The following is a 12,132-nucleotide window of genomic DNA, read 5'->3' on the forward strand; positions in this document are numbered from 1 at the left end:
TGACTGTGTATGGTGAGACCAGAGAATACTCAGTAGTTTCATACTGCTGCCCTGCAGTTACAAGAATTAGGCAAACACATCTAAGACACAGAACTATTATAACCTAGTTAAACAATACCAAGAAGTCTCATGCAAACAACAGAAGAAAAACAGTATACAAAGTAATGGATAAGTGATAACTTGTCCTGGAAAACGTAATCATTCTCTACAGTGTGATGCTGCTGCACATGAGCAGTTGTTCTAGATCCCTTTGCCTGACACATGGAATTCTGAACACGTGCACAGTACTGAGGCATGGGTTGCGTGACACCGTGCAGGAAGATGTGCTTTCAGGAAGCTTTTCCATGTACTTTCATACTAAGTCCAACACTCCTGGGAAAAACTGAAATGATCCATTACACCTAGGCAGTACAGCTGGTTTTACAGATGCTTACTTAGTAAGTCTGACTCATCTCCAAAAGTGCATTTGTGCATGCTGTACATACACGGTATGATAAATTTACCATTTTCTGGAAATACCAGATAGGCTGTCTTCGTCCTACACGGCCTGTATTTATATCTTTCTGACTGGAAAATCCCCAACAGAATGCTGTGGCCCTAGAACGCAGCCCAGTTACAAAACACAGTCATTATATGAATGTCCTCTCTCTCTTTCCTCAGTTTGTTTAGTTTTTGAGGTAGTGTCACTACCTCTTACTTTTCATCACTTTGCAGGGCTCTTCTACACACTGAAAGAAAAGCATAAAACATAAAAATGGGCATTGGCACTCACAACAGGTGCAGTATTAGGAACAACTTTAGCATTTCCATTTCAAGTTGAACATCAGAGCATAAAAAGCAGGGAAATAAACATTTGTTTCAGAATAGTTGTATATACATTGATCTAGTATATTTTTATATGCTGATTTTACCTAGGGGCAGACTTGTTTCTGAGCTTCTAAGCAGTGGGAAAGAAAATGTATATGTTGGTAGACACATGTAGATTTGGCCTCTAAGAACTGGTAAGTTCAATAATGTCTACCCACAAGTTTTATTCTTTATCTTCACCATGAGATCCTTCCCCTCCCACCATGCTAGTAATTTATATGAATTAAAAGTGCCACCAATGGCACTGCTTTTTAGATTAGTAGTTAGGTTCTCAGTTTCTCATTTTGTTCATAAAAAAAAATAAAATAAAATAAAATAAAAAAAGTTTTTTGCTTGGGCCTACCATTGAGTTATAGGTAGTACAATAAGTAGGGACACCTCAGGCTCTAAGACTGATGGTCAGCATCAGATGTCCTCTTCTGATCCCTCTTGAGTTTCAGTGCTGCCCTCCAGTGTATTTGAATGCTCCCCCCGCTTTGGTGTCACCTGCTGGGAGTGTTTCCACTCTGCCCTGCAGGTTGTCTGTGAGGACTTTAAGCAGATCGACTCTGGCATTGAACACCGAGAAATGCCACCAGTGAGTAGCCACTGTTCATTAAACCTGGTGCTTCAACCAAATTGCACCCACGTTATAAGATATCCAGTACATATCTGCCCAATTTGGCTGCAAGGATGTTATGGTAGACCATGTCAAAAGCCTCCACAGAGTAAAGACAAACAGACACTGCGGTCCTCACAGCCAGTCCCTTCATTGTAGATTTTCCTTGTTAAATGTATATTGACTATTCCAAATCACCTTCCTGTCCTTCATGTGTGTGGAAATGGCTTCCAGGAGAATTTTCTCCATCACCTGCCCAGGGACTGACCTGTAGTTCCCCATATCCTCCTTGCCCTCTTGAAAATGGGCACATTTGCCATTTTGCAGTCATTTGGGGCCTTCCCCGTCACCATGATGACAGATGATAGGTAGTGGTCTCACAGTGGTATCAGCCACTTGGATGCACCCAGTGCACGTGGATGCACCTGGTCCCACAGAGTAAAGTGCATTTTGCTAAAGAGGGCCCAATTCATGCTATGCTCCCCCAAACTCATCCTCAAAACAGAGTTAAACAAAGATTAAGAAATCCTGGGGTGAATGCTGTTTGTCTGACATGCTGCATGGAATATGATGCAAATGGATCTTTCTTCTTACACTATTTAATCAAAAAGAGCAAAATCCCTCAGGCTGTAAGTACTGTAGCTATTTCAAAACAGGGATGCTTCCTTCTAATACTTTGTAAAGCACCTAAGCTCCCTAAAGGGGAAAGATTTAAAAACTTTCACTCCTCATTTCTCATTTGCTACATCTTGACAAGTCACCACCGAGCTTTTCTTTTTTAGGCCTTTTATATATCATCATAAGGCACCTTACTTTCTCCATGTGTTAGAGACCCTGTGCTGCCAGCTGCAGCTTTTGAGTCTTGCTCTGGGTGTGGCACATACCAAAAAGCTGAAAATATTTTGTGTAGCGGCTCCAAAACTTTTCTGAATCTATGTAATCCATATGAAAAAAAAAATCAGATCAAAAGTAAGACAACATTTTTGGAAATAGACCTACATTTTCTGTTGAACCTACCACTTGCTTAATTACTTTATGTATTCAGTAAGCAATGTGTCTGTGTTTTATTACACCAAAAGGAATGGTGCATGGCTCTTGGGATGGCTACAAGGCCACCTGTATTGCACAGCAAAGGTGTAAATGCCAAGAACATTAAATGTAGTGCTGGTTGCCTATTAGAGCTAGAGTACTACGCATGAGCTTTGGAAAAGCCCAAAATTACACTGAGAAAGAAATTGTGAGTCATTTTTCCTTTTTTTTTTAAAAAAAAAAAAAAAAAAAAAAAAAAAAAAAAAAAACTATTCCTCCTCCTACATCTGTGGAACTCAGCAGGAAATAGAAACAAATATTAAATCAGGCATCTGAAGAAATAAATTGGGGCAGGGGGGAGGGAAGAGGAAAATGTTCATACAACATACACATCTGGCCTGTAGTTGGGTTAGAATATAAGTACTCATTCATTGCCCTTATATGCATTTGTCTTAATCTGATACAATATGGAAGTTCCCATTTTACTGTGTATCAAACAGCATGAGCCCTTACAGCCATGCTTACAAAGAATGTTTTACCCCTGGTTAAACATATGTTAACTTTATTTCAATTTTGTATTAAAGATTGCATTACAGACAAAATGGGGAGGGGGGAGGGGGGGAAGGGGGGTAAGGCAATTTTTTAATTTAAAATTTTGCACAAGAGTGATGGGCAGGCCTCCTTACCTAATGAGATTTTTGTGTCATTTTAGAACAAATATAATTATTTCTAAAATTGATATCTTGAATTATTTTCATGAATTATGTTTACATAATTAAATTATATTAAAGAAAAGGAAACCTTGTGAAAACAGAACATAAAGCAGACAACGAGTAGGAAAGATAAGTAAGGATCAGTTTGATTTTACAAAATGAATCATAATAAGGTTTTTCTGAAACCTCTTTACTGGGGGCAACATACGTTGGCAGATTTGAGAACTCATCTACAAGAAGAATTAAACTTCACTGTAGAGATTCATAGTGCCATTTATTATCTCATGATATAGCATTTTCTAATCTGTGTGGTCTCATTTAAAAACAGGCATCACAAATTCTGGTAAAAAGGTGTCAAAGCTTATTAGCACAGTAACTCAGTTCCCTCATGATGGGAGATAAATAAGGGGTCTGTCAGATGTGTTGTTTGCAAAAAAAAAAAAAAAAAATAGTCGTCATGAACTTACCTGGGTTATTTTTTCTAGAGAAATAATGCTGTCTGTTTTATGGTTACAACACAGTCTTTCCAATAATATCATACAAAGTTCAGTAAGGAAATTTAGTGAAGGATACAGTGCATGAAATAGGAATAAGTTGTTCTGTCCCAGTATTTCTTTCTGATTTAAAGTTTTTCTTACTCTGAATTTTAAACACCTATATTTTAATAAGGAAAGGAAAATTACATTCAGGAATGTGCTAGGCTTGTGTATGTGCATTAAAAAACATTAAAAGATGCCTTAAAGGTTATTATAGACTTTGCATTTTATGGTGTTTTAATAGTAAGGCAAAAAGAGTGTATTTTGGTATCATTTTTCTGAATCCTGAGTACAAGCAAAAGTAGATCTTCTGAGAGTGAAGAGCAGAAGTACTATTTTTTAGAATATTATCTACTGAATTCATTCCAAAACAGTATGTAACTTGGGGGGAAGAAACCAACACAAGAGCAGACAATTATAATTTTTAAATGTTCTGAATTGCAGATTTTTAAGACATTTTCAAAACCAGAACCATTAAAAGAAAGCACTTTTTTAAGGGGAAGGAGGGGAGGAATTAAAGAATCTTTCTGCTTGGCTGAGGACAAGCAGCTATTAATTCAGCATGAAAAAAAATGGCTCTGATTAATGAAGAATCAAAAAAAAAATCAGCTCCATATATATAAAAAGTTACATTTTTCTACTTAGAGTAGCTATACTTTTCAATGAGATTACTAACGTGTAGCTAGCGGATTGCATAGTAAACAGCCTGAATATAAGGCATCTCTCTTTGTATAAATATGAAAGCAAGCTGGATGTACCTAGAGAGGATTACTGCCACTTAGATCTCAGGATACGCAGAGCTAGGAAGTCCTGTGCAGAATGAACTCTGCTTTCCTCCTTCATCAAATACATGGTAGGAAATGCTAAAGGATGTGTGGCTTTGAGTTTTTTTCTGCTTTTGTGGCTCTTATTGTCTGATTCCTTTGAAGGGAGTAAATTTGTGCTCAGCAGTCCTTCCGATTAACCTTGCTTTATTCACAGCTACATGATGGCAGTGCTGCAATGCCTCGATACACAGCCTCCCTCTGGTGTTACAAACAAGTCCATACTCACCTGGCTGAGGTGTAATTAATACCTGGTTACCCACGTTAAAAAGCCACAGGTAGGTGGACAGAAATGTCCCCACTTGACTCCCTGGGCCATGTGTGCCCCTGCCTGGGGCAATCTACCGAAATGCTCGCCCTGCGGGATCAGCTGCTGGAGGGCTCCACCACCTGCAGGATGGCCTCACGTAGCACAATATCAGCTCAAATTCCCATTTCTTTCTCACCTGTGGGGCACGGTAAACATGAGACTAAATCTCCTGGTTTGATCTTGACTGAGGGTAACACTTATTTTCTGAAATCCATCCCAAGAACAATGTAAGGATGGTGAGTAATAATTGCTGGAGCCCTAGTCCTGGGGGATGTATCTTGCATGGTCATGAGAATCATTTTGACATTATCATTCTGACCAATGCTTAACCACTTGTGTTAGTCTTCTAAAATATAGCTTAGGACCAATCCTTTCAGTGTGTCCTTTGCAGGCCAGATATTCAGTATTCACAAAAATCAGAATTATTTTTTTTTCTAGTGCTCCAGGGCACGGACACACATAGCAAGCAGCTGCAGTGACAGGGAGGTATGCTGGGATTTGGCACCTGGAAACAGACTCAGTGCTCGGGGCTCAGCGTGGAAAAAAAACTTGTTTTCCAGAGCATTTCAAAGGTGTCTTGGACAGAGAAGCGCAGAAGGCACAGCCTAGGAGGCACACCCCACTACTGCTAGTGAGACAAACCCACTGCGGAAATCTTTGTTTTCCTCCCACTTTAAGCTCCATGGTTTAAAGATCTGCCCTGCCCTGCCTTATTCCAGAATTACCTTGTTATCCACGAGTGCCCTGGTTTTCACTGGCGTTAAGCTCCCACAAATGTCAGAGAACCACATGGGGGAGGGGGGTGGGGGGGACGACACAGGGACACGACACGGGGACACGCCTGAAAAAAATGGGCAAGTACGGTAATTGAGAGATTTTGCCGCTAGATGTCAGCAGGCAGAGCACAGACCCGACACTACCTTAGGAAATCTTGGAAAAGGATGTTTCAGTTCTCCTTCCCCTTCCTTCCCCCTTCCTCCTCTCCTAGAACATATATTCATATACACATAGGAAGAAAATCACCCAGGGAATACTTCTTTTTGTTTTATTTTTTTTTCATTGTAACCTTACACAGACAAAAAACAGAATATCTAATACCCAGTTATGCTTGAAAGAAAGGGCAAAGAAAAGAGTTGTCTAAAATTTGCAGTGGCTAAACAAACTGTACAATAACAAGTTCTGTGAGCTCTGGAGTTAATGAAGACTCATTTCCTATGTATCTTATTCTATGGTTAATTGAAGCTTTTCCTATGCTGGGGAACTTTGAATTTTCTTTTTTTCTGTGGGATGATCCCAAGGAGCAGCTCTTCAAAGATGCATTTGTGGCCTTTCTCTCTTCTTTCCAAGCATCTTTTCTTATTGTAACTGGATAGCTTTAAGACTGCTGCCCATCTTTCAGATTTTTTTTGGTATCAAGTGTGGTTCCAAAACGTGAAAACTTTGCTTCCGTAGGAAACCTAGCAAAAGAAAATGCAGGTTGCTTAATCTATTACACATTCAGATTTACGAGGCCATTTATTTTATACTATAACTTTGCTGAAATTACTTAACACCTAAACTTGCACTGTCAATTTAAGTGTTCCACTAAATTTTCTGAAGATTCTTAATTTTTCTACCGAATTATGAATTTATGGAATGTGCCTGAATTGACCATTTAGTCTTTGCTAATGAAACCCTAGTTCCTATAACTGCATACTAGTGGGTTACCTCTCCTCCCTTTTTTCTGCCTTCTTTAAAAAAATAAAAGTAAAAAAATAAAAAAGCAGATAGCATGAAATACAATTGTTTACATCAAGTTTTGACATTCTTCCAGTGCAGTGAAACAGGCAGCACTGATAACAGTGAGAGAAGAGCAGATTGGCCTCCTCTGTGTGCTTTAACTCCAGCTAAACTCCAGAATTTCTACAATTATTCCAGAGAGAATAAGATTAAATGCTCAGCACTTTTCTCTTACTTCAAGCTTCTGCTTAATGCAGCTCTTTTTGATTGTATGTATTTTTCTATGTTAAATTAATGATCTTTGCTTTATTATCCCATCACATTTTAATCTTTGATTAGTCTAGCTCTTAAAATGTACATAAAAAGTTTGATTTTATTAGCTATTATTTAAATGATCACCTTAAATTAATCCCTTTGTAGTGTGAAGCTGTTTTTGTTGCATTAAAATGGTTGCTTATCCTTCCTGACCTGAGATTATATGGCATCATAAAAATTTAGCAACAGATTTTAAAAATTAAAGGGAAATTTTATGAAGCCATGCAGACTCATTTATACTAGTCTATAATAATGATTCCTTCTGAGCTATTTTTACAGAAAGAGGTCAATGTTATGAAAACTTAGAAGGTAAGGTTTTAACATGACTGACATTTTAAACAAATTTCAGCAATTTCATGTTAAAATATCATTCTAAGCAAATAGATCCAGAGCCATTTCTATGTCTGGTAACACAACTACACAATTAGTAAATCTGTTGTGGGAGTCATACCCAGCAAAACTTCTAAATGCTGTACCTGGAAAATGCATATGTGGATAAGCATGAGCCAAATTTACTCCTTTTGTAAACAAGTTTGAGAAATGATGATGACCCTTGTTCAGAAGCAAAGTCCATACACCTTATTGATTTCCTGGGGTTAGATTTGCCTGGTTTGGGGGTTTTGTGTGTTTTTGTTGCTGTTTTTTTTTTTTTTTTTTTTTACCTCCGGGGGGGGGGGGGGGGTTGTTTGTTTTTAATAGCATAATAACACCATAATATACTCTCTCCACATTGGAATAGCATATGCTTGCTCAGAACACCTCCACTCTGTCACTTCTATTTCATCCCAAGCTCCCTCTGTCACGGTAAGCTTGTTCTCCCTTTTAACCCTTCTCCTTTATTGTCAGTACTGCAGGTACTGTGGGGTAAGGGCAACTTTCATCCTAGCGTTCATTGATGTCTGCCTTTCTTCCAGGATAATCCAGTGCTCTCATTACATGATGCACATCTTTGGAGGTCAATGGATTCACTCACTAAATGGAGACATCTGAATTCAATCATAAATGCTGACAGAGTTTATGAATTTTTAATTTTTAATGCCATAATTTAACATGAGACAATATTTTTTAAGTACTTACACAAGTCTCCATATGCACACCCTGCTCATTCTAAAGAAAAGTCAAACTAATTCATTCACATTTTCCCAACACATTAAAAGCATCTTCCCCACCTGCCCTGTTACCACCCCTCAAACAGGTAAACAAGTAGACAAGAAGTGGTGGAAATAGATTTTCCAACACAAACTGAAACTAAACATTCTTGGGTTGTCACAGATCAGGAGGGAACAATAAATGGGCAACCAAGATGGTTTTGCTCACATAAGAGTGACAAGCTACATTTTGTCCTCCAGTCCAAACTGATGGAAAGCATACAAGTATAGTGGTTTTTCAATGTGTAAAAACCCTGACCTTAGGATGATCTCTTGAACACAAACAACAATGAACTGTACCAAGAAAATGACTGCAATTCAGGAGGCTGTTGGATCCTCCTGAATCTAACTGATGTTTGTATGTTTGCCCTGGGCAAGCCACAGTGGACCATGTTCCAGTATTCCTGTTCGAAGCAATAAAATATGCAGATAGCTGTGAAGATCTGCATATCTTGCCATCTTTTTGGAAACAGTAATGCTACACAGGATCTTACCAAAAGTGCCAGGCTGCAGAAGTCTGGATGACAAAAGTGGAACACACCTTCAATTCAGACAAGAAACCAATGCCTCATCTTCAGTTCAGTTGCATCTAGCTTCAGTAGTACCTGCTTGCATTTTATATTCTCCTAGATATTCACACAGATGACCACAAATAGAAGGCTGGGGGGAGTTTCTGTAGGGCCCACAAACTTAATACACTGAAAATGTTCACCTTTAGGGAAAAAAAAAAAATGTTTTATGTATTTATTTGAAGATCCTTATAAATTTGAAATGAATGAACTTAATTTTACAGTGTCAGTCAATGAGCCTTTTTATTACATTATAGGTTGAAGGTCATTCCAAATGTCACCAGTAAAATAATTACATCTCTGTCTGAACAAGGTATATGAGTCTGACCTACACTGACTGACCATCTCCTGAAGTACTTCATGCTTCTTTTTTCAAGGAAAGTCCTGCATAACTTACAGCATTTACATTTAACTCCCAAATAAGGAAGAGCATATCTATATTTCCATTGCTAATGTGTCCTATTTTTCAATAATTTGTTTTTATTTTAGTGTCAGCTAGCAAAAAGGCAAGACTGAAACAGATTTTCACTGTCAGAAGCAGACAGCAGCAGCAGAATATGCTTTGACCCAAGTGCAAGGTTAAGGTGTAGATTGGGGTTAAAGCAGACAAATCACTGAGATACCTAGAGCGCTAGGTATCTAAACACTTGTTATGATATATATCAAGAATTCTAGCTAAGCACATTCTCAAAACCAGATTTTCCCATTCCCACCACCACCCCATAAATCCTCAAGCCCATGTCTTGGGACTGCTTTCTATCCTAGATTGGCTGTTTGAGTTGTAGGAAATACCGGAGATTTAGTTTTTTTCTAAGAACATTGCAGCAATTTGAGCCCAGACCACCATTAGCCACACAAAAAGAAATGAGTCAGGGGATTTTTTATAGGTCTGCTGCTCAGTGTAGGTATAGCTGCAGCAGATGAGTACCACAACACCCATTCTCACTCTTACAGCTGGATTTCCTCTACTAAATCTACTGTGTGGGCACAGCAAATGTTCCTGGATGTCTAAACCCCTAGACATTCATCATTTTGCAACTCTGCAATTGGGAAGTGACATGGCTAATGATATCCCTGCAGCCAGAAAGCTATTGAGAGGCTTATTTTAGGTCTAAACCCCAGACATCCAAAGCTGAAGGAGCCTGCCAAGCCTTCAGTGCTGAACCTGACATGTTTGTAAACCACTTTTCCCCTCCAGTTCTTTACATGCAGAACCCAGTTCAGATGCAGTCCTAGAGTCTAGGAGGCACATTCCCCAGCAGTGAGCTAATGTCCAGGGCTCTCCCTTACTACCTGACCAGGAACACTTCTTGCATAACCCTGTATGCCCTAATATGATTCTCTGTGTAAACCTCATCCATCATCCAGTGAGACTCCTGTCATACAGCCAGCTTCAGGAATATCTGGATTTCAGTAGATAGCAAGGTCTGCACACCACCATACAAATCTCTTTCACCCATAAAGCCAACACTTATCCCCTGCAGTACCTGGCTGGGAGGCCAGAACAAGCCCCCAGCAGACAAGCAGAGAGCACTGTGCCCATAATCAGTGCACCTCCCTGGGAGGAAGGCGGTATAAATTCAAGTCCCATCCATATTGGGGCAGGATGGGGAATTAAAAGGAACTTTAATATTGGAGGTAAATGTCCTAGTTATTGTACAAGCTGTCTGTCTTATTCTCCCTTGTATTTATTTACTTTTTTGAAAAAAAAAAAAAAAAAAAAAACCTGCCTACAAAGATGATCTGGTTTAAACAAGTGCATAATTCTAGGAGTATGTTCACAGCATAGGATTCTTAGGAAAGAAAACTTGAAATGGTTGCGTGTAATTTCTTATGTTTAATTCAAGATTATCTTAGGTGCTTCCCAAACCATGGGTTTCTAATGCCCCTTTTCTTGGGTGCCAATTCTTCACAGGTATTTTTAAGAGGTCCAGGACCTGACCTTGATGTTAAATCTATGCACTGTACCTTGGGATTCCCATATTCTCCCCCCCAAAAATAACCTCTAATACCTTTACATTTCACTTTTTCAGTAACTGTACACTTATAACTGCATGTTATGAATACGGGAATGAAACAGCACCTTGAACATTTTCAATATTTCAGTTAAAATGCTTTTCAATTTACAAAGATGGAAGGCTATAATGCTGGGGAAGAAAAAAAAATGATAAATGGATTGGAATTATTTTTCAACACATTTAATTAATTTGCCAATTAACTTGATTCTTCTACACAGGCAGTGGGTAAATGTCCTTTTCCAGACACAGCCAACCCTGCAGAAAAGGCTGCACTCTCTCTGTTGGAGCCCCTGTGTTTGATTTGATAGTAGATGCATGCAATCTCTCTCCAGCTCTTTTCATAATTTGAGGGTTGAAAATATTTCTTGAGAAATAATAGAGGTCAAAAAACTTATTATGAACATTATTATTTAATAATTTTATTTCCTGGTGGATTATTATACAAAAAAAAAAAAAAAGTCAAAAATTGTGGGTATTATGTTGGAAGTTCACCTGGTAGCTATTAAAGTCAACTAAACTATGAAAGTGTGCAAATTCATTTGTTTTCTAGACTGCACAGGATAGTCTGTAACTTAAGCTTAACTTTTGTGCTTTCTAACATGTCTGTGTGAGGTACCTTTCACTCTTCTTCTCTATAATTTTTATTTCTAACAGAAGAGATAAATAGTTATTTTTAAATTAGGAGTTTTGACCTGAATTTATCAGTCAGCTGCTTAATGTCACTGTTTCCTTTATCCTTCAGAAATAACTTTTTTTTCAAATTTAAATCACCCTTGCCCAGAAACAGCTTCCGAGCTGATATATATGCCAATCAGTTTCTAGTTTTGCCAAAGTTGATGATAAATGGACATTAATATAGCTTTCATCCCTCATAAAATCAAAAGCACTGCAATCCTCAACAAATAATCCTAGTGTAAAACACAATTACCTAAGGCAGTTTTTGTGTTTGTTTGTTGTTTTTTGTTTGTTTTAATTGTTAATTATTTAATGTGAAGCCACCATTTCAGTCTTCATGTCAATAGGATTTTTCTCTGAATACAACACTTCATCCTGGGTGCTTAGTTGTTCAAAGATAGGAAAGAGGAGATATTTCATTCTATTGAGAGGACAATTAATGATTAATAGGTAAATAATACAGGGGTCTCGATTTTTTAAATAAACAATGATTTTATGTTAGAAAGAGTACAAGCCATTTAGATCTCAAAATTCAGAAGCCACATGAAGGAAGACAGACCTCACCAAGCTTAGCTGCCTAACAACTCATTCTCTAGATTCTATTTATAAACAAATGGAATACACCTCCAGACAGCAATTTATCTCACCTTAACACAGAAGGGATGAGTCATCCTTTAGAAGAGGCCATCTCTAATTGACTTTATTGACTAATGAAGGACCATATCCAACAAGCTAAGACTAGACACCAACCTTTAGGTATTAAACTCAGATCAGCTGAGTCTTATACATGGTGAACTTAGAAAAAAATATT

The sequence above is a fragment of the Oxyura jamaicensis genome, chromosome 1, assembly GCF_011077185.1.
Source record: "Oxyura jamaicensis isolate SHBP4307 breed ruddy duck chromosome 1, BPBGC_Ojam_1.0, whole genome shotgun sequence".
NCBI classification, from domain to species: Eukaryota; Metazoa; Chordata; class Aves; order Anseriformes; family Anatidae; genus Oxyura; species Oxyura jamaicensis.